Source organism: Dipodomys spectabilis, unplaced genomic scaffold (genome assembly GCF_019054845.1).
Source record: "Dipodomys spectabilis isolate Male_0828 unplaced genomic scaffold, ASM1905484v1 ptg000050l, whole genome shotgun sequence".
NCBI lineage: Eukaryota > Metazoa > Chordata > Mammalia > Rodentia > Heteromyidae > Dipodomys > Dipodomys spectabilis.
In genome coordinates, this window is record NW_024870727.1 from 9,279,514 (window position 1) to 9,302,717 (window position 23,204).

Consider the following 23,204-nt stretch of genomic DNA (forward strand, 5'->3'; position numbering starts at 1 on the left):
ATTTTCCACCAACCTTTCTCCATCGGAACCAAACAAACAAACAACACACTGGTAATAAAATTTGCAGGTGTGGCTAGTTTCTATTCTGGGATTTTTTTCTTTTGATCAAATTCCCTATGGACTGCTAGGGACAAAATGGCGGATAAGGCTCAGATAATTCAGTAAGTCCCAGATATTTTTGACTACATAGGAGGGGGAGGGAGCGGTGGAAAACCAAAGATTTCATTCCATCAAGTGGGAACTGATTCCTTTAAGTGGCCCATGCTGGTGTCACTCAACCCTCCAGACAGCCCTTGGGAAGGAATTCCAAGTTCCTCTTCTTGGGACATGGGTGGGAGGTGGGGGCAGAGATAGTTTTGCAACACTTAGGGAATAAGGCTATAAAGTGATCCCTTGAAATCCTGACTGTCCAAACATCCAAACATCCATGGCCCACTAACTACTTAGTGATCCTAACTACTCAGGAAGCTGAGATCTGAGGATCCCAGTTCAAAGCCAGCCTGGGCAGGAAAGTCTCTGAGACTCTTATTTCCAATTAACCACCAAAAATGTGCTAGCCTTGAACACAAATGCTCAGAGACGGTGCCCAGGCCCTGAGTTCAAGCCCCAGGACCACACACACACACACTCTTGACTGGTCAAGATTGGTGAAAAGACTAGAAATCCATTAGGAGAAAAACTTTTAGGATTAGGAAAATAGAATTAATAATATTAAGAGTGACAATAGCTTCCTGTAAAGGAAACTCTTGTAGTTTACCAAAGACAAATGGGAGCTGTTTGTGGTACACAGCGTGTGGGATGTCTTAGTGTGAGGAAGCTTCCTTTCCAGAACACACTCAGCTGGTGCCCGGACTCCTCAGAGATTTCCAAAATGTTAGCATTTGGATTAAACCAAGTTTAGTTCTATCTCCAAACAGCTGCCAGGTTTCTAGATTAAGATCAATCAACTGATATTGGCCATAAGTAAGGTGTCCAGCATTGGGCTTCCTTTGTCTTACTTCTAAATGTAGTCCTCTGCCATGAGCTTTGAATACCCTTTCTGGCCCCAATTTTTCTCCTCTTTGGATTCATCCTCTGTAGCCATCTCACTGTCTTTCTTATCTTAAATAACTGATAAACATATAGAAGAGCTGGGAATGTGGCTTAGAGGTAGAGTGCTTGCCTACCATACATGAAGTCCTGGGTTCAATTCCTTCCTACCACATAAACAGAAAAAGCTGGAAGTGATACTGTGGTAGAGCGCTAGCCTTAATCACAAAAGCTCAGGGACAGTGCCCAGGCTCTGAGTTCAAGCTCTAGGACTGACCAAAAAAAAAAAAAAAATCATATAGAAATATACAGAGAATATTCCAAAAAACTATCTGCCCCTCATCTTTAAAAATTAACATTTTGTGAGTTCATTCTGTTACCTCTGTTCAAACACCATATTTCTCTGTTTGATAAAAAAAAAAAAATATTGCAAGCCAGGTACTGGAGGCTTGTGCCTATAATCCTCGCTACTCAGGAGGCTGAGACCTGAAGGATTGTGGTACAAAAGCCAGCCTGGACAGAAAAGTCTATATGAGACTTCATCTCCAATTAACCAGCAAAAAACTGGGCTGGAGGTATGGCTCAAGAGATAGGGCATTAGCAATGAGACAGAAAGTTCAAACCCTAGTAACTCCCTCCACTCAAAAGAAAATTGTGCAGGGGGCTGGGAAGGTGGCTCAGTGGTATAGCGCGCTTGCCTTGCATGCCTGAGGCCCTGGGTTCCACTCCTCAGCACCACATAAGCAAAAAGAAAAAAAAAAAAAAGCACTGTGGCTCAAGTGGTAAAGTGCTAGCCTTGAGCTGAAGAGCTGAAGGACAGCGCCCAGGCCCAGAGTTCAGGCCCCATGACCAGACCCAAAAAAAAAAAATGTGCAGGAAGTGGCGTTGTAGTTCAAGTGGTAGAGCGCTTGCCTTGAGCGGAAGAACAGAGGGACAGCACCCAGGCCCAGAGTTGGAGTTCCAGGACTGATAAAAAAAATTGTGAAATAATACCTAAATCCAGGAGTAGTTGAATGGTACAAGCAGTAGAGCATCTGCCTAACTAGGCAAGGACCTATATTCAAACACAGTACATCCAAAATAAGAAAAACATAAAAGGAGTGTCCCAAGCAGACAGCCACATTATATGCAAAACAAACCACAGAAACCCAACCTATGAACCTACTTTCAGGTTAAAAAAAAATGGAAGATTTGCTGGGTGCTAGTAGCTCTTGTCTGTAATCCTCTCAGAAGGCTGGGATCTGAGGATCTTAGTTCACAACTAGCCTGAGGAAGAAAGTTCATGAGACTCTTCCCTCCAATTACCAAAAAAAAAAAACAAACCCCAAAACAAAAACAAAAACGAAAAACAAGATCTCTGGAAGTGAAATTATGTCTCAAGTGGTAGAATACTAACGAGCAAAGAAAGCTTATGGACAGGGCTGGGAGTGTGGCTCAGTGGGTAGAGTGCTTGCCTAGAATGTATGAAGCCCTGGGTTCAATTCCTCAGTATCACATACACAGAAAAAGCTGGAAGTGGTGCTGTGGCTCAAGTGATAGAGTACTAGCCTTGAGCAAAAGAAGCTGGGGGTGGGGAAGGGGGATGGGAAGGGATGGGAAGGGGAAACAAAGAAGGAGGCAACAATGCTTGATAAGAAATGTACTCATTACCTTGCTCATGTAATTGTAACCCCTCTGTAAGGTATTTTCTCAATAAAAAAAATTCAGAAAAAAAGAAGCTCAGGGACAGCATCTAGGCCCTGAGTTTACAAGCCCCAAGACTGGCACAAAAGAGAGAGGAGAGAAAGAGAGGGTGTGTGTGTGTGTGTGTGTATGTGTGGAGAGAACCTTTGGCCCTTAAAAAGATAAAAACAGGGGCAGAATTTGACTTAGAATCCCTAACATGATGTTAAACTAGCAAGAATGTTTGACTTTCTCCCCGCAGCTGACCTGTTGGAGACTGTAGAAGTGAGTTCATGAATACCCTCAGCCCTCAGCCCTGAGACACTGGACTCTGTCCTGTCAGGATTGCTCTGAATAATTAACTGGCCCTTCATTCCCACCATCATCCTTTCAATATGTAAACATCCTGGTGAGGGAGCCTGATTGGTCAAAGCTAGGTCACATCACTGTGTCTTGGCTACTAATCAGCTGAGAAAGGATATCAGCTACTCACTGATTTCTCTCAAGGGAAGAAGGGGGTCTGCCTCTAGTCTTATTTTCCTCAAATATATGAGTTGAGTACAAAAATGATTTTTAAAAAAAGTTCACTGTATCCAGCTTAGTCTTCTGAGCTCTGGCTGTATGTCTAACACCCTAGTTCTCGGTCTGCACATTTGTCTTATAGTCAGTATGTCCAACTCTGAATTTATCACCATTTTCTTGGTCTCCTCCTCCTTGATTACTTTACATGATGAATGGTGCTATTATCCACTACCACTCACATTGGAAGTCAGAAAGCCATCCCCAAATTCTCTCTGATCTTTCATATTTAGTTTTATCTTTTGAACACATATATTTTCAACCCATCTCTTCTGCTTCCAAGTCTACCTCATAACTCACTTGTGCTAGTTTGATTTTAGTTTGGGTTCCCCTGAAAAATCAGATTAAAAAAATAAAAAGAGATTTAAATGTGGATAGGCACTAGAGGCTCATGCCTGTAATCCTAGCTACTCAGGAGGCTAAGATCTGAGGATCAAGGTTTAAAGCCAGCCTGTGCAGGAAAGTCTGTTATAGTTTATCTCCAATTAACCATCAAAAAAACAGAAGTAGAGCCTATGGCTCAAGTTGTAGAGGTCTACCTGAGAGCAAAATAGCTCAGGGATAGTGCCCAGGTCTTGAGTTCAAGCCCCAGGAACATCCCAAAAGTAAAAGAGTGAGAGAGAGAGAGAGAGAGAGAGAGAGAGACAGAGACAGAGACAGAGACAGAGACAGAGACAGAGACAGAGAGAGATTTGAATGCAAGCAATTTACTTGGAAAGCAAAGAATACACAGACAGTATAGTTCAATGAAGATCCCCCAAATACGAGGTAAGACAGGAAAGGAAAGAAGCCAGAAGTTGCATCATCCAGTGGAGACATTTCAGGTTAAAAACAAGCCTCTTCACTGGTTGAGTGAATAATTTAGGTTCTAGTTCTTTGACCCTTCAAGCCTGCTACAGGCAACAGAGTGGTTTCTGACAGCAAGAAGAAAGCATTCAGGTGATGAGAGGCAGATACTGGCTTTTGAAGACTGGTTGGTGTGGCAATGGAGTCAAGGAAGATGGTAGCGTGAGATACTGGTCTCTTAATTCCCTTCCTGGCATCTAGTGTACCTTTCCTACTACTGTAGTATTCTACTTCTCAGCTAGAAGGATATTTCTAAAATTGATAACTAATCATGTTATGGCCATGTTGAAATTTCTTATAAGGCTTTTATGAGGAATAGCTCTCTGTATATGAACCAAATAGTTTAGCAATACTTTATAAGGTTTTTCATGCTCCTGTATCTCTGCATATGCCAGCTCATTATATTTCTTCTTCTTCTTCTTTCTTCTTCCTCTTCTTCTCCTTCTCCTCTGCCTTCTTCCTCCTCCACCTCCTCCTCCTCCTGCTCTTCCTCCTCCCTTTTGGGCTTGAACTCAGGACAGTGTGTTCTTGGTTTGCTTTTTCATCTAAGGCTGGTACTATATCACATCTCTACTTCCAGATTTTTTTCTTTTTGGTTGATTGTGGGGCTTGAACTCTGGGCCTGGGCACTGCCCCTCAGCTCTTTAGCTCAAGGCTAGTGCTCTACCACTTGAGCCACAGAGCCACTTCCAGTTTTCTGGTGGTTTATTGGAGATAAGAGTCTCATGGATGTTCCTACCCAGGCTGGCTTTGAGCCTCAATCCTCAGATCTCAGCCTCCTGAGTAGCTTAGATGAAAGGCATGAGCTACCAGTGCCTTACCTACTTTCAGATTTTTTGCTGGTTAATCAGAGCTAAGAATCAGATTTGTCTGATCAGTCTGGCTTTGAACTGGGATCCTCATATCAGCCTCCTGAATACCTAAGATTCTAGGAATGAGCTACCAGGCTCCTGTTCTTTGGATTCTCTAAAATATAGGGTTCTGCATGGGCCACTATAATTCAGTGGTGTGTGTATATGTGTGTGTATGTGTGTGTGTGTGTGTGTGTGTGTGTGTGTATGAGAGAGAAAGACCTATATATGTACTCTTTGTAAGACCTTATCCTGTAAATGTGTCTTGCTACTAATAGAATTAGATGATTGAAATCCAATGCTATCAAACATTTGGAGCTTACAAATAACTCCTTAGTTCAAATTTCTAACTGCTTGCCAAGGAACTTCCTGGTTATAATTTGATTTAAATATTGACTACTTACAGGGAATGTACAGGTGCAGTGGTTTGAATGTTGTGTTCTTTCACAACTTCATATGTTGAAACCTAAATCCCAAAGTGAAGGCAATGAGAGGAAGGTGTTTGGGCAGTGATTAGGTATGGGATCAGGGAGCCTGTTTTCCCTCCTTCTTCCACAGGTGGGCGCATGGCAAGAAGACTCCATCCACGAAGCAAAGAGAAGCTCACCCACACCACATCGACTGATGCTCTTCTTGTGAACCTCCCAGCCTCCTAAATTATGAGCAATATCTTTATTGTTTATGACTCAGCCAGACAAAGGCATTTTGTTATAGCTGTAGGAATATGGACTAAGACATCAGCTAGCTCATGCCAAAAGCAGCATTCTTTTGGATGTCACAGACATATTCCTTTTTTTTTTCCTTGTGCCAGTATTAGGCCTTGCAACTTGGAGCCTTATACTCTCGCTCAGCTTTTCCACTCATACTTGGCTGGTGTCATGCCTCTATTCCTGCATTTTGCTGGCTTATTGGAAATAAGAGTCTCTTGTACTTTTCTGTCTGGGCTGGCTTCATATTAGATCCTCAGATCTCAGCCTTCTGAGTAGCTAGGATTCCAGACATGAACCACTAACACCTGGCTTCATATTTCTTTTTTTTTTTTCCAGGGCTGAGGACCAAACCCAGGGCCTTGCGTGCGCCGGGCGGGCGCCTTCCGCTGGGCTAAACCCCCAGCCCCTCATATTTCTTAATTAAATAAATAAATGGCATTTGGATTCATCTCAGCCTCTTGCAGGCTTGCCTATCATGAATAATCCCCGAGTCTGATGGCATTTATGCACTGTGAGGAGCATACTTTTTCAATCTGTAAAGGTAAGGAAAATAATTTAGACTCTGGTGATATCCACCTTTCAGATGACCAGCCAGTGTCTTATCTCTCACTTTCCTTTATCTTATGTGGAACTGAGTCATGAGCAACTCATTTAGTTCCCTCTCTTGATCTACAAAGTTTGGAGGGTTCTGACTAGTTAGGAGTCACTGTTGTAAGAATTAATCTTTGGTCAATATGAAAAGTGGGTGGCTCTCACAGACTGACTCCGTAGTATTATTTAGCAAAGTCTCCCTGGCCAAGACAATTAAATTCTCTATTCAAGGATAGAAGGATTCTATTCCCAGCCCCACCCCCACCCCCGGAAGTCTCATGCAAGACAGAATATTGTGGAGGAAGATTAGCCCCCTTTGATTAAATAATTCTATAAGAAGAGTTATCTAATTTATATAAAAGCTTAAGTATTTTTAAAAAAATGTTCCCCAAAATAAAAGTAGCTGAATAATTAAAATGTGTGGTTTTAATTCTCTCATTTTTTAACAGGCCAAAAAAACATCTACATAAATGTCACCTATCAATAGTTTAAATTTAGTCACCAGTTAAGTTACTATGAACCTTGAGAATTTTTAAAAAAATATTTTTATTGTAAAGATACTGTATAGAGGGGTTACAGTTACATGAGTAAGATAATGAGTACATTTCCTATTGAGCATTGTTACCCCCTCCTTTGTTTTTCCCCTACCATCCCTTCCCTCCCCAAACCTTAAGAATTTTTGTGTTCTTGACCATGTTAAATCAAGAACTAAACATATTTTAGGAAATGATTCTAGACAGGTTAGATGTGTAAGAGAATTAAATGTGTAACAGAAAACATATTGGTGTGAACATTAGTGATTTGTAATGATTTGACGTTCCATATCTTGGCTTCCCAAACAAGAAGTACATGCTCAATTTAATGTATGGAGTACAGCCAGCTTTTAGAAGAGATGGCATAAGCATAGAATATGATCACACTTGTCCTTTCCCTTTCCTCAGGCGGATGGCAGATAATGACAATGCCCTGCACAGAGGTAGAGCCACACAATAGAGAAGGTTGGGTCCCTGGATTACCATGTGGAAGTGAGCCAACGGCACTGGCCTCCATTTCCTACCAGGGTTGTTTCAGGAGTAGAAGATTCTGCTGTTGGTGCCATTTATGTTTTGCTCTGTTTGTCATGTCAATTACTTTACTCTGCTATGCTAGGAGAAACATCATATTGGTGAAGCTGGTGAAATCAGAGAGACACGTCCATGAACCAGGAGCTTGTGACAGAACAGGAAAGCCAAGAATGGAGAACTCCAGAATGTTTTTTGTTTTTGTTTTTGTTTTTTGGGTCCAGTCGTGGGGCCTGAACTCTGGGCCTGGGCGCTGTCCCTCAGCTCTTCAGCTCAAGGCTAGCGCTCTACCACTTGAGCCACAGCACCACTTCTGGCTTTTTTCTTTTTGCTTATGTGGTGTTGAGGAATCAAACCCAGGGCCTCATGCATGTAAGGCAAGCGCTCTACCACTGAGCCACCTTCCCAGCCCCTCCAGAATGTTTTTTAAAAATATTTTTTATTGTTATTATAAAGGCGATGGACAAGCTGGGTGTTGGTGGCTCACACCTGTGATCCTAGCTACTCAGGAGGCTGAGATTTGAGGATCCTGGTTTGAAGGCATCCCAGGCAGGAGAGTGAGACTCTTACCGCCAATAAACTACTCAGAAAAAGCAGGAAGGGGTGTTGTGGCTCAAAGTGATGGAGTGCTATCTGTGAGCACAAAGAAGCTCAGAGACAGTGCCCAGATCTTGAGTTCAAGTCTTAGGACTGCCAAAAAAAAATTTTTTTTAAAGTGACTTCATAAATCAGGTAATGAATATAATAATTTTTGGACAATGTTACACCTTCCTTTGCTTTCCCTAACTTTTTCTCTCCTGCCCTACCTACAAGTTTCCAGAATGTTTTAAAGTGAGAGTCTGACCAAAATGAATTACGGTTCAGAGTATACACATATCCTATACAATGGTATATGCTTTATTACCTGTTTTGTAGTAACATAGTAGAGAAACTCGAGTGCCATACATAGGAGACTCCCACTGAATTTAAATAGAGCTGTATTTTTTAAAAAGTTGTATCGTCAAGGTGATGCACAGAAGTATTACAGTTACATAAGTAAGGTAGTGAGTTCATTTCTCGTTACCCACTCGCTCATGGTGCTCCCGATTTTCCTCCCCCCAACTCCCTTCCAGATGTATTATTATTTTTTAATGAAGTACATGGCTATCACAGGTGTGGTATGTGTGAGTTCTACCTAGCTTCCCAAGCCGGGGGTCAGGGCTGGGCAAAGTCAGTGCTGAGATAAAAGATGGCAGGAGACAGGAAGCAGGTGAGCTTAATTGAGCCTGCAAGTTGGAGATCTCTTAGGATCTGAGACTTCGTGTTCCCACAGACTGAGTGAGGTCAGAGGCGGTGAAGCTGATCGAGCTGGCTGTGTTCACCTTGTCCTCATGACTGGCACTGCTGTCAGCGATGATCCTCAGGAAGAAAGCAATGGCTCTCCTGCTGTCAGCTGGCCCAGACGCGTGGCATTTGTGGTTGCTGCCTAGAAATCAGGGCCTGCTCCCTGCTGGTGCTCAGGAGTCTTGGACTCCTAGCAGGAGAACTGAAGCCAGCAGCATGATTTCCCATAAGCAATTGAGCCCCTCTCCAAGACAAGGAGACCTACCATTTTCTTTTGCAACGAGTGAGATTTAAAAGCTGTTTGGAAGGAAAAAAAGCTGTGTAAGAAAACTCTTGTTTAACGTTTGTAAATGCAGTGTGGAGAGATGTAGGTGGGAGTCTAGCATTCAGGAAGCTGAGGCCTTTGGATCAAAAGTACCAGGCTAACCTCAGCTGCATAGTGAATTTGAGATCAGTTAGGATTTACATATTGGGTTGTATTTTTTTGTTGTTGTGTTTTGTTTTGGTGCCTGTACTGGGGCTTGAGTTCAGGACCTGGACATGGTCTCTTAGCATTTTTTGCTCAAGGCTAGTGCTCTACCAGTAGGGCCACAGCTCCACTTCTGACTTTTTAGTAGTTGATTGGATATAAGAGTCTCGGGAGGGCTGGGAATGTGGCTTAGCAGTAGAGTGCTTGCCTAGCACACATGAAACCCTGAGTTCAAGTCTTCAGTACCGCATAAACAGAAAAGGTCATAAGTGGTGCTGTGGCTCAAGTGGTAGAGCACTAGCCTTGAGCTCAGAGATGATCAAGGACAGTACCTAGGCCCTGAGTTCAAGCTCTAGAACCAGCAAAAAAAAAAAAAAGTCTCAGTAATTTTCCTGTCTTCTAATCTTGATCCTCAGATCTCAGCCTCCTGAGTAGCAAAGATTACAGTAGTGAGTTCCTGATGGCCAGCAGTATTTTGTTTTCTTAATTCTGAGTCTTAGACTTGTTATGCAAGCTTTCTACCTAACTGGAGCTACTCCTTCAGCTCTTTGGTTTTTGAGATAGAGTCTCATTACTTTTGCCTGGGCTGGCATCAAACTCCAGATTCGTCTGTGTTGGTTTGATTAGCTTGCATTGCAACCTATGCCATGTCCAGCTCTACCTAGTAAATCTTAAGCTCCATGTATTCAAAATGGAAATACCACTTTAAAATGTCAGTATGCAAACCCATATTGTATCGGCCAACTCAGATTTTTAAATACAAATTTGACCTTGAAGATTTATTCCTACCATTTGGAGTAGACAAATGTTTCATGTTAATTAAAATGGACTTAGGGACAGCTTATTGGCTTCATGTAGGGTCAAAAATTTAGTTGCTAATCTTCATTATGGATATAGGATCCAATCATTGTTTATCTCAAATGGTTGCTAACTTAGTGCCTCATTTCAATGTTTTAAAGGGAATAATCTACCTAAGAGGAAAAAAAGAAGCATTAGGGAAATGAAGGTATAACAGAGAGACAACTAATGAAAAAAGTGTTTGGAAAATTTCAAAATCAGGATACTTGGCACATTAATATTCTCTCTCTCTCTCTCTCTGTCTCTCTGTCTCTCTGTCTCTGTCTCTCTCTCATATCATGTAGTGCTGGTCCTGGGTTTGAACTCAGGGCCTGCTGTCCCAGAGCTTTTTTGCTCAAGGCTAGTGTTCTACCACTTGAGCCACAAGTCCACTTCTGGCATTTTGTGGTTAACCGGAGATAAGAGTCTGACAGACTTTTTCTGCCTAGGCTACTTTGAACCATGATCTTCAGATCTCAGCCTCTTGAATAGCTAGGACTATAGGCGTGAGCCACTGGGTACCTGGCTTCTAATTAGCTTTTGAAAGTAGAAGTGGTGTTATCATTCAGAAGGACACAAAATTAATCATACCCTTTTTGTTGGAATAAGTAATGATTTCTTGGTGTGTGTGTTTGTGTGTGTGTGTTCATGTGTGTGTGCGTGTGCATGTTTGAGTGTGTGTGTGTGTGTGTGTGTCTATGTATGCTGGGGTTTGAACTCAGGACTTTGTATTTGCTTTCTCACTGTCATGTCTCCGGCCCTTATTTCTTAAGTTAACAAAGAGAGGGCTTTTTCAATAAACCAAGTTCTGGTTTTGTATTGAAACAGGGAACATAAAATACATGATCCAAAATTCATGGGATTTAGTCAGAGACTGGATATTATAACTAAACCGAAATAGTGATGGCACTCACTAAAGTTTAAAGCTCTCCACCATGCCATGCAAGCACTGTCTTTAAAGCTGAGGAATTAAGGCTGTGAATGTGGCTTAGTGGTAGAGCATTTGTCTAGCATGCATAAGGCCCTGGTTCAATTCCTTGATACCACCAAAGCAATAAATAAACAGATAAATAACTAATAACAGGAATCCAAAGACAAATGTAAAGAAAATAAAAGTAACCTTCTTTAAAAAATGAGGAATCAGATTAGCAAAAAAATTTCAAAAGCTGTGTACATATGACGCTAAGTGAAATGAACCCCAAGATACGATCACAAGAGGTTTTTCTTTGTTGTTGTTGTTTTTAATGTACTATGTGATTTTTTTTGTTTCTTTTGTATGTTCTTCCCTCTATGGTATATCCACTGTTGCCACTGTGTTCGATTCTGGTGCTCTGCATCTTGTATATACATTTATCTAATTTCGGGAGGGGAAGGAAAATAACAAAATGCTGAAATAAGGACACAGGATGATCCATTGCAGCAATGAGACTCACAAGACACTATGTTGGAAACAAACTTTACAATTTGGGGCAAGGGAGGAGTTGGGGAGGGAAGGGATGGTAGGGGAAAAACAAAGGAGGAGGTAACAATGCTCGGTGGGAAATGTACTCATTACCTTACTCATGTAACTGTAACCCCTCTGTGCAGCGTCTTTACAGTAAAATAAAATTTAAAAAAAGGAAAAAGAAAAAAATTAGGAATTAGAGTTCATCTCACCCAAAGGCTCTTTCTTCTTTCAGTAATCTCTGGAGGTTTTCTTTAAGAGTTATTTTATCTACTTTGGGAATGTCAGCTAAAATGACTTCATTTGTTGAACAAGTGCCATAAGATAAGAAATAGTGTAATAAAAAGTGATGAGTTGGATGGTGGCTCCAGGAGCTGAGTTCAGAAGGAGCGGGCCAAGAGAAGACAGGGGAGATCAAGCTGAAGTAAAGAATTGGAGCTTTTTCTGGAGTAGAAGGTGAAGTGGGCACATAGAGGTAATTTGCCTCTGTAATGATAGCAGCAGTGGTGGCCAGCGATCTGAGGCGATGCTGGGGTGGAAGCAAGGCCAGATTATATACATCCAAACAGTGTGAATTTAGTCTAAGGATAATGACAGGCTTGAGAAGTGATCTGATTGCATGTTGTAAACAACAACAACAAACCTCAAAATATTAAAAATATTTAGACATTTTTATTTCCTTCCTTCCTTCCTTCCTTTCTCTCTTTTTCTCTCTCTCTCTTTCACTCTCTCGTTCTCTCTTTCTTTCTCTTTCTCTCTCTTTCTTTCTTTCTCTTTTTTTTTCTCGCTAGTCCTGGGGCTTGAACTCAGGGCCCGGGCACTGTTCCTGAGCTTCTTTGGTTTAAATCTAGCACTCTACCAACTTGAGCCAGCACTACTTCCAGCTTTTTCTGTTCTTATGGTACTGAGGAATTGAAGCCAGGACTTCATGCATGCTAGGCAAGCACTCTACCACTAAGCCACCTTCCCAGCCCAACATTTTTATGTTTAAGAAAAAATGTCATAGGTTGCCATAGAGAAAGCAGGTGTGACCTGGCAAGTGAATTCATGTCCACCAGAATGAATGATGGTAATCGGACCAAGGTGGTGGAAAATGGAGAGAGATGAATGTATCCAGGAAATATTTTGGAAAGACATCCTACAAAACATGTTGATGGATTACACAAAGACTGTGATAGAAAGTGAAGAATCAGCCATGTGCCGGTGGCTCACGCCTGTAATCCTAACTACTCAGGATGCTGAGATCTGAGGATCACGGTTCAAAACCAGCTTGGGCAGTAAAGTTGATGAGAAGCTTATCTCCAATAAATTACCAAACAACTGGAAGTGGAGCTGTGGCTCAAGTGGCAGAGCACTTTCCTTGAGCACAAAAGCCCAGGGACAGCACCTAGGCCCTGAGTTCAAGCTCCAGGACTGGCACAAATAAAGAAAGAGAGAAGAATCAGTTTGAACACCTTACAACTACATAGCCACCTTGTAAGGTAGAAAGATTTGGGAGGGACCAGATTATTCTGTGGGACTAGAATAGGGAGACGATTTATAGACATGTGATCTATGAGATTCCTTCTAGACATCCAAGAAAACACTTTGGAAGATGAGATTGGCCGTGGTAATAGTGTTTTCACTGTTACATTGAGGAACTAGGGAAAATGACTAAAGAAATTCTGAAAGCAAGTTTTCATGTGAAAGAAGCCGAGCGAGACACAGCGTGGCAGCTACAATGAATGCCACATTAAGGAAGGTTTGTTTTGTTTGGAGAAGGAACATTGGATGGCAGAGGGAAGGAAGAGACTGAAGCACATTTATTTCTATGAAGGGAGAGATGTTATCCTACAAGACACAGGAGGATCCAGAATTGAATGGAAGGATAAGGGACTGTACCCATAACAAAGGAGGTAGGGAAAAAAGTGTGGATATGTGTACTTGTGTGTGTATACACACACACACATAGATACACACATATATACATACATATGTACACACATGTATGTGTATGTGTGTGTGTATGCTTTTGTAGATTTGGAGCTAGGAAGATGAGGGATCCTGTCTCATTTCTGTACGTTCAAGAATGATGAGATCAGGTCACCAACCAATAGTGGGGGGCAAGACAAGCAGGGTAGTATAGTTTTTCAGGAAAAACTTGGCTATGCATGTGAGAGACTGAAAATCTGAAGATACCATACAATATTGAACCATGTCACATGCAAACCCCAGAGCCATGATCATGGATTTAGAACGAAAACTGTCATCATGATTGGTTGTCCCCCTAGGGATGTTTTGGAAGTCTGGTTCCCACGTGAAGGCCTTGTGGCAGTCAGTCAACAATGACCGATGACTTTATTAGAGTGTCACAGTGCGCTTGTGTGCAGGATTGTAATTAGGAATCATAGGAGACATAAGGACAAGGGAATGTTGAATGGGGAAAAACAATAGGGTCAAGGGACCAAAGATCTCTAGAAAGACTTATTGATGAGAGAGTGCTTGACTAAGTGAATAGAAATCTACTGCTTGTCTGTTAAAGTGCAAGCATGCTTGCACATCAACTCTGAAGATGCTGTTCTCATTTGATTGGTTTGGGATGGGAGCCTCTGTTTTAAAGAATCACTCGTTAGATTATAGGTCCAGCTCTGGATCAAGGCGTTGGATCAGTGCATATGGCTGAGTCTTCTAGGATTACAGGCATGAGCCACAGCACTCAGCTTACCTACTCGTGCTTTTCAATCTGTAAAGATGAGTGAAAGTGATAATAGGAAATTTATATGAAGGGGAATTTTGGTGTGTCCTCTGAAGGAAGAGGTTGGATCAGCGCCTAGTGGTTAGCTAGGAAGGTGGGACTAGCCAGAAAGTGCTCTCTTCTGTTCCTGGTGCTTCTGGGGTGGCCTGGGAGCTACCCCAGAGTGAGTGACAATCTCCTGGGTTGATCAGTGTCCACCGAGTTGCCTTTTTTTTTTTTTTTAATTTAATTTAATTTTATTTGTGAACATACTGTACAGAGGAGTTACAGTTACATGGGCAGGATAATGCGTACATTTCTTACCAAGCATTGCAGCCTCCTCCTTTGTTTACCCTTCACATCCCTTCCCAGCCTCCCCCCTCCCCCCCTAATCCCAATCCTTCTCCTCCCCCCCCCCCCCCCAACCGAGTTGCCTTTGAGCCTGACCAAAGTGAATATGAACAGGACAAAACTGCCAACTATCAATGTGAACACATCTCCTTGTTACAAATTGTCTCTCATCATGTCCACAGCTCCCACCTATTACAAACATTTTTTTCTGGAGCTTTCTGAGCTTGTCATAGTCTGGGACAGTGTGTAGCATGACAAGAGTCTGAGTTTAGCATGACCCTCTGTGGGAGTCCTGTCAACAAATTGGAGTCATAGGTCTCTTGAGTCATTCACAAATGGTTTCGAGTCATTCACGAATCCCCTCTCTCTCTTCATCATGAAGGAACAAAGGATACTTTTTTGTGTACGTAGCCAAGAGTGTTAAGAGGACACAATGACATTTCCTATTATTCACTTCTGCTCATCTTTACAGGACCAAAAGGATGAATAGGTAGGCTGAATGCTGTGGCTCATGGCTGTAGCCCCAACTACTCAAAAGGCCAAGATCAAGATCAGGAGGATTATGGTTTAAGACCAACCTGTGCAAAAATTTAGCAAAACTTCATCTCAGCAAATAAAAAGCTAGGTGTGGCTATTCTCGCCATCTAGGAGATAAACAATGAGGGATTGTGCTTCGAGACCAGCCAGGGCAAAAAGACTCCATCTCAAATCGATGGCTGGGTATGGTGGCATGGGCCTGCAATCTGGGTACAGAGGAAGCACAATGGTGATGCACAGCAGAGTTCCTGTCGCATCCAGCCACTTTGGAAAGCATAAATAGGAGGACTACAGTCCAGACTAGCCAGGGCAAAATGGAAAATTATATTCAAAAGTATCAAAACTAAAAAAAGGAGTAGGCACATGATTCAAGTGGCCTGCTGAGCAAGTGGAAGACCCTGAGTTCAAATTCTGCTACTCTCAAACAAGCAGACAAACATTAAACCACCACAAACAAACAAAGAAGCAAAGAAAAAAACAGAAGTGGAACTGTGCACAAGTGGTAGAGTATTAGCCTTGAGCAAAGAAAAGCTCAGGGACAATGCCCAGGCCCTGAGTTCAAACCTAAGCCTGGTACCAAAAAAAAAAAAAAGAGGTGAAAAATGATCAAATAATGTCCAAAGGTGTATGTTTGAATGTAACCACACTAAATATGTTCACTGGAACAACAATCCTAACTGTTAACATAAGTACATTTTCATTGTTACAAACATTTGGTTTAATTTAATCCCTAGAATATATTACTGCCAAAGAAAATCTCATTGACAAGAGCTAATGCATGGGTTACTCTTGAAGCTATCCCCTTTTAACTGCTGACTTACTGGTAGTGGTTACCACAGAATAGGACTCTTTTTATTACCACTGTCGTCAATCTCTGTGAAGTTCAAGGGTATTTGCTTGTAGTCACTCTGGCTTATTTCTTTGCTGGTCACAATGCACATGTGTGAACAAGAGCAGAGCTTTAGGGATGCCGCATTTCCATCAGATGATAGAGTGACTATGATTGGATCCAGGAAAGAGTTTGGCTGGGCTTCTAATTCAGTATATATATATCCTATCAATGCCAATAGACAACAGAAATATAGTGAGTTCTCTTTCAAATGCTTTTGCCTGAACAGCTTTCTTGGAAGTGCTGAAGTTCCTCTAACTCCTCAGGTGTTCAGGTTTGCTAACAGAACCAAATGAAAATCTAACTCGCTAACTAGTGCAGGGAGCGAGATCTAGTCTGTTCAGATCTAGTCTGTTCTCCATTCAAATAATGTCCCCTGGGGGGGGGGGGGAAATAATGTCCCCTAGGATTCCTGAGGAAAGGAACAAAGCAGAGACCCTGTCAGGGAAGATTATTTGTTCTAGGCAATGTAGCTTTCTTTGGAGAAGGATTTCTGCTATCCAAAAACACTAGAACTATTTGATTAGAAATGCTCTTTAAGTATTTTGCCCTGAATTTCACTTAAGAATGAATATACTGAATTGACAACAGTGGTTTCTAAACTCTTGGATTAGGCATCATAATCAGTAAACACATTTTTGTCATGCACTTCTATGAGGTTTATGAACTACATGTGTTTTGTTAGAAAGCAGATAGATCGCTTATAAAACATTTCTGTCAAAATGGAAATCTCAAAAGCAATTATGAAACTTGAAAGGTAAGACACTAATTTACCTTAAACATTAAACAGTTAAAACATTTCATTATCAATATAATTATTTTATTTCCTAATGTTATTAATATTACCACTAAAACTTTCAGTGAAGGAAATGCTATTTAATTATATTGTAGCTGATTGGTTGGCCATTGTAAGATTACTGTGTAGATTTGTTAACAGTCCTTCCTTCCTTTTTTTCTTTTTTCTGTTTGCCAGTCCTGGGACTTGAACTCAGGGCCTGGGCACTGTCCCTGAGCTTCTTTTGCTCAAGGCTAGCATTCTACCACTTGAGCCACAGCACTACTTCTGGCTTTTCTGTTTATGTGGTACTGAGGAATCAAACTCAGGGCTTCATGCATGCGAGGCAAGCACTCTACCACTGAGCCACCTCCCAGCCCCTTCCTTTTTTTCTTTCTCCTTCCTTCTCTTTGTTTTCCTTCCTTCCCTCCTTCCTTCCTTTTCTTCCTTCTTCCCTTCCTCCTTCCCCCTTTCTTTCTTTCTTTCTTTGTTCTCCCCCCACCCCTCCCAGACTTGCCTAGTATTCTTCTATCTCAGGTTCCAGGGTACTGGGATTATAGGCATGTGCCACCACATCTGACTGTAATGGTTAACTTTCTACTACCACAGTAGAGTGCACAGATTTTAAATATTAACAATGCTTTCTGTAACGATCTGCAAACAAAAATTAAATGAACAGTCTATAGTTGTAGGATTTCTGATTAATAGATTTACAAGATATTAAAAGATAATTCAAGGTTGGCACTGTTGGCTCACACCTGTAATCCTAGCTACTCAGAAGGCTGTGATTTGAGGATCGTGGTTTGAAGCCAGGAAAATCTATGAAACTCTTAACCCCATTAAATACCAAAAAGCTAAAAGTGGAGCTGTGTCTCAAGTGGTAGAGTGGCAGACTTAGGCGAAAAAGCTAAGGGACAGGGCCTAGGCCCTAGATTAAGCCCTGACTCCTCCATCCCCAATTTTCTTTTTTTTTTTTTTTTTTTTTAGAGTTTTAAATTTCAGACAAAATAACTGGCTCTGCTTGGTTTAAGCAGAAAAGTTTTACTGAGCTAGGCACTGGCAGCTCACTGTTGCAATCCTAGCTACTCAGGAGGCTGAGATCTAAGGACTGGTGTTTGAAGCCAGCCCTAGCAGGAAACTTCATGTGACTCTTATCTCCAAATTAGCCTCCCTTAAAAAAAGAAAAAGCTGGAAGTGGAGCTCAAGTAGAGTGGCAGCCTTGAGCAGAAAAGCTGAGGGATAGTGCTCAGTCCCTGATTTCAAGCCCTAGTGCTGGCATGTGCACATGTGCATGCACACACACACACACACACACACACACACACACACACACACACAGTTTTACTAAAAGATATTAGATTAGACCAGAACACCAGGTTGGGATGTCTCATGTAGTAACTAGAAGAAATGCCCTCCTTCCCGTAGCACAGGATTCATCATGCAAAACACCACCACTTACCTGCTTTGCTTGAACTCTGCCCCAGCTTTTGTGCTCAAGGTTTGCACTCTACCACTCAAGTCACAGCTCCACTTCCAGTTTTTTCCTCGTTAATTGTCACTAAGAGTTCATGGATTTTCCTGCCTGGGCTGGCAGCCTCCTGAGTAGCTAGAATTACAGGTCTGACCCCCGGGTACCTGGCCCATGCTGGGTTTTGCCCTCCTTTGCTTCTTAACACAGATATGCTGGGATCAGCTACCAGAAACTCCAGCATAACTGTCCCTCATTGCCCAGTTTCTGATGCCTTGGCTTCTGATCTTGGGGTGACCCAACTGCCCCCCTAGTGACCATGGCCTGGTGTTGTTCGGGCTGCCTCCCTGTCCACAGGTGCATCTGTGTCAGACAATTTGGTGAGGGAGTGCACAGTAGCCATCCTGTTTGCTAACAGCTTTTAATCGGAGCAAATGGGATAGGGCAGCTGGGAGTAAAAATACAGTTGTAGCCAGGCAACGGTGGCTCATGCCTGTAATCCTAGCTACTCAGGAGGCTGAGATCTGAGGATCATGGTTCAAAGCCAACCCGGGAAGGAAAATCTGTGAGACTCTTATCTCCAATTAACCACCAGGAAACCAGAAGTGGCACTGTGGCTCAAGTGATAAGAGTACTGGCCTTGAGCTGAAGAGCTGAGGGACAGCACCCAGGCCCAGAGTTCAAGCCCCATGACCACCACTACCACCAACAAAAATACAGTTGTGCCCCTCCAAGAAGGAGCCACAGTCCAAGCCAGGAAAGGTGGCTGGTGGCTGGGACTGGAATGGGTTTCTGAGTGTTCTGAACAGGAGGCATGATGGTAGCAGGCTGCAGGATGGCACAGCAAGTGAGTGGCACCGTGGCTGGCAGGCAGGTGAAGAGGAGGGCTGGAGATGAGGTTTGGCTCCAGATAAAGTGGAATCATGAGCTGGAGTCACCGTCCTCACCCACCCAAGATGGGGTGAAGCTAGGGACAGGACTGAAGGTCTGTAGACACGTTGGACCCACAGCTGTGAGCCAAAGGCTCCAAACACATCCAGAACCGAAACTCCACTGCACACTTTTGGCCCTGAAAAGAGGAGGCACCAGCTGTCACCAGCCCTTAATCATTGGAGGAAAGGAACTGCCAATCTTGCTGCCAGCCAAGACTCTGACCAGGCCATGGCTGATCCTGCCAGACAGGCCAAATGGAAGCCACACTGCCTTTCATTCCTGGTGCACAGCAAACGACTCCAACACAGGTGCAGACCAGGAATCGTTTTTGTTGTGCTCAGTGTCTTTGCTTAGGAAGATCTGGAATCTCGCCTGAAAATCCTCCACCAGCAGGGGGCCTCGTCCACAGCCGCATTTGCCCGCTGGGCATCTGGGATGACCTAGCTCAAAGGCTGGGCACTCCTGGGCTCTGAGAAGCACCAGTGAGGGAACACAAAGCGGACAAATGTCCCAGGAATCCTAGGTAGAAACGGCAGCAACGTTTTGTGTGTGTTCTGGTCCTGGGGCTTGAACTCAGGACGAGAGTGCTGTTCCCAAGCTTTTCTGGTCAAGGCTAGTATTGTGCCACTTGAGCCACAGCTCCACTTCTGGTTTTTGTTTTGGTGGTTAACTGGAGATAAGGGTCTCAAGGACTGTTCTGCCTGGGCTGGTTTTGAACCACAATCCTCAGATCTCAGCCTCCTGAGTAGCTAGGATTCCAGGCAAGAACCACCAGCACCGGGCTGCAAATTTTATTTTCCCTGTAGCTCCCATGAGAAAATTGAAGGAAGACAGATGGTTGAAAACATGCTGATGGCTTGAGGAAGCAACAGTTAACCTGTTGGATGGGTTGTCAAAGAGGAAGCATATGAGGATTGAAATGGGTCCAACATGAATTTGGGTATTGTCTTGCTATACCTTTATTAGAGTTAACCATGGCATGTTGCTTTGTTGTGGGTTAAAACCACAACAGAAAGTTCATCCACTCCACCTGCTACTGATTAGATCACCTTGAAAATTTACTTAACTTTTAAATATTAGTTCAATGAAGGAAAACATGGCACTGAACTATTTATAGAACTCAAGTAATATGTGCAAAATGCCACAATAGTGCTTAATGCAGGTAAGCACTTAATAAACAGTCCTTTTATTTGGAGTTATTATTATCATGGAAAGCATTAGGAAGAAGACTGAATCCAAGATGACATTTGAAGGCTGAATGTGATTTTGATCAGAGAAAATAGGTACGGGAGAAGAATTTCAGACTGATCAAAAAACATGTGAAAGGCGATTTTTGTTTCTACTTATAAGTGACATTAGCTTCTTCTGCTTTTGTTTTGGAACCCAGAGGGTTCTCTTTTTTTAAGTCAAAGGATTGAAAAAACACACACTCACACATAAAGGAAAGAAACAGAAATTCACTAATAACACTCCACCACAGGTATTCTCAAGTCTAGACTTTCCATGATTTTTATAGACTAAATAATCTTCAATCTTTCCTTTCATAAATCACTGAAGCACCCTGCTGAAGAATATAAGTGTTCTTGAATAGAGGATAGTAAAGTCCCCTGGAGTAAAGCCCAAGAGAAAACTGAAATCTTTTTAAGCTTACGGTGTGGAAGAAGAGACAAAGGTCTCGAGTACTGGACTCAGGTTTCAAAACTATCGCAGAATTGGACCCAAAGCTCTGGTCTAATGGGAATTGGGAGACTGAAGTGATAAAATGTGGTCTGAGCTATACCATCAGTGAAAGGCTGATATAAACATCATATCAAAAAATGAACAAGGATAACGTATATCTCATTTATTCTCTGGGTCAAAGACAAACATATATTCCTGGACAATTCTCCCCAACAGGCCAGCATTGTCCCTGTCTGCCATCCTTCCAGCGTATAGGAAAATAATGGTAGAATAATGAACACAGAATTGGCCATTACACGGAAACATCTGACAAAAAGAAATATACATTAATTCTGGAAGGATATTATCTCCAAATAAATTTAACTGTGATTGCCACAAAGAATCTTACTGAAAGTAAACCTAAAAATTTAAATTCTAAAACACAGGAAAGCCAGGCCTGGTGGCTCACACCTGTAATTCTGTCTACTCAGGAGGCTGAGATCTGAGGATCACAGTTTGAAGCCAGCCCCGGCAAGAAAACCCATGAGATTTCTTCTCTCCAGTTAAAAACTAAAAGAGCCAGAAGTAGAGCTGTGGCTGAACTTGTAGAGTGCTCGCTTTGAGCACAAATGCTTAGAGACAGAACCCAACCTTGAGTTCAAGCCCCAGGACCAGCATAAACACACAAAATAAAATGAAATACAGAAAAACAATATATTTGACCAATGGTAGGAAGATAGAAAACCAAGGTTAGATTCCTAGGAACTTCAAATAATAAAGCTGTCAACAAAAGAAATGTTTAGCTGAGGTCTGGTGGCTTAGCGCTGTAATCTCAGCTTCTCAGAAGGCTTAAATCTGGAGGATTGAACTTCAATCCAGAGCCAGTCTGGACAGAAAATCTCTGTGATTCTATCTCCAAAATAGACAATAAAAAAGCTGAGATGCAAGTGTGGCTCAAGTAATAGAGTGCCAGCCAGCATAGTGAGCAAGCTGAGTAAGCACAGGTCCTGAGTTCAAATCTTGGTACTAGCATGAAAGAAAGAAAAAGAAAACAGAGAGAGAGAGAGAGAGAGAGAGAGAGAGAGAGAGAGGAGAAATACGTTTAAAATATTTCACAATTTAATCTTGGGAAAAATAGGAAGAAAATACAGCACTATGAAATAAGAATTGGAGGCCAGATACAGTGTCCACACTTGTAACACCAAAGATTCTAGAGTCTAGAGGCAGGGGTTAGGAGGATCATAGTTTGAGGCCAGCTCAGGCAAAAACTTGTGGAGACTTCATCTCGGATAAAATGATGGGTATGGTGATTTATGCTTGTAATCCCAAAGTCAGTGAGGTATGTTAGGAGGTTTGTGGTCTGAGACCAGCTAGGGTAAAATCATGATGTGCTACCTGAAAAATAGAGAAAACAAAAAATTATTGGGGGTGTGGCTTAAGTGGTAGAGCACCTGCCTAGCAAGTATGTGACCCTGAGTTAAAAACCCCAGTATTGCCAATAAAGATAATTATTATAAATTATTAAAGATAATTATTATAAACAATCAAGTACAAGTTATATAAATTAAGAAATTTAAACAAAATTTTAACTGGTAGGTAAAGTAGCTTATTAGACACAACTACAGAGAGATTTGGAGAACCTGAGTGTAAACTGATGGAATTATTCAAGATTAAGTATAAAGGGATCATAAAGAGAATTAATGAACAAGAAGTGAAAAACATGGAAGACAGAGCCAGACAAGCCATCGAATACATCTAATCACAGAATACCTCTAATCATAGAACCAGGACAGTAAGTTGAAAGTCTGTGAATCAGTGTTAAAAAGATAATGGCTGAGCTTTTTTTTTCTAAGGTGGATTAAAACAACAAGCCTCACATTTAGGAAGTACACCACCACCTGAGCGAGATGTTGATTAGCAGTGGGAACAAGAGAAGAAGAACACAAAGGTCCCCTTAAGCAGTTTGCAGTTTAAGAAGAAAGAATCAGAGCTATGGAAAAACCCAGCATGGGTCAGGCACCAGTGGCTCATGCCTGTTTCTAGCTACTCCAGAGGTTGAGATCTGAGGATCAAGGTTTGACACCACTTCGGGCAGGAAAGTCCCTGAGACTCTTATCTCCAGTTAACCACGCCAAACTTGGGAAATGGAGCTGTGGCTCAAGTAGATAGTACTGCCTTTGAGTGCGCACACGCGCACGCACACACATACACACATACACACACATACACACACTAGCTCAAGGACAGTGCCCAGGCTGAGTTCAAGCCCCAGGACAGGGAGTAGGGGAGAGGGGCGGGGAACAGGACAACCCCCCCCCCCAAACAACTATAAAAATCAGCTTAGGAGGCAAAGATGCCAAAGGAGATTGGAGATGGGGTGGAAAGAATCGCATCAACAGCTTATTGGGACAGGAAATGTTTTGTGTTGAAGCTCAAAGGATGGGTAGACTACGTATGTGAAGAGATGCAGTCAATGC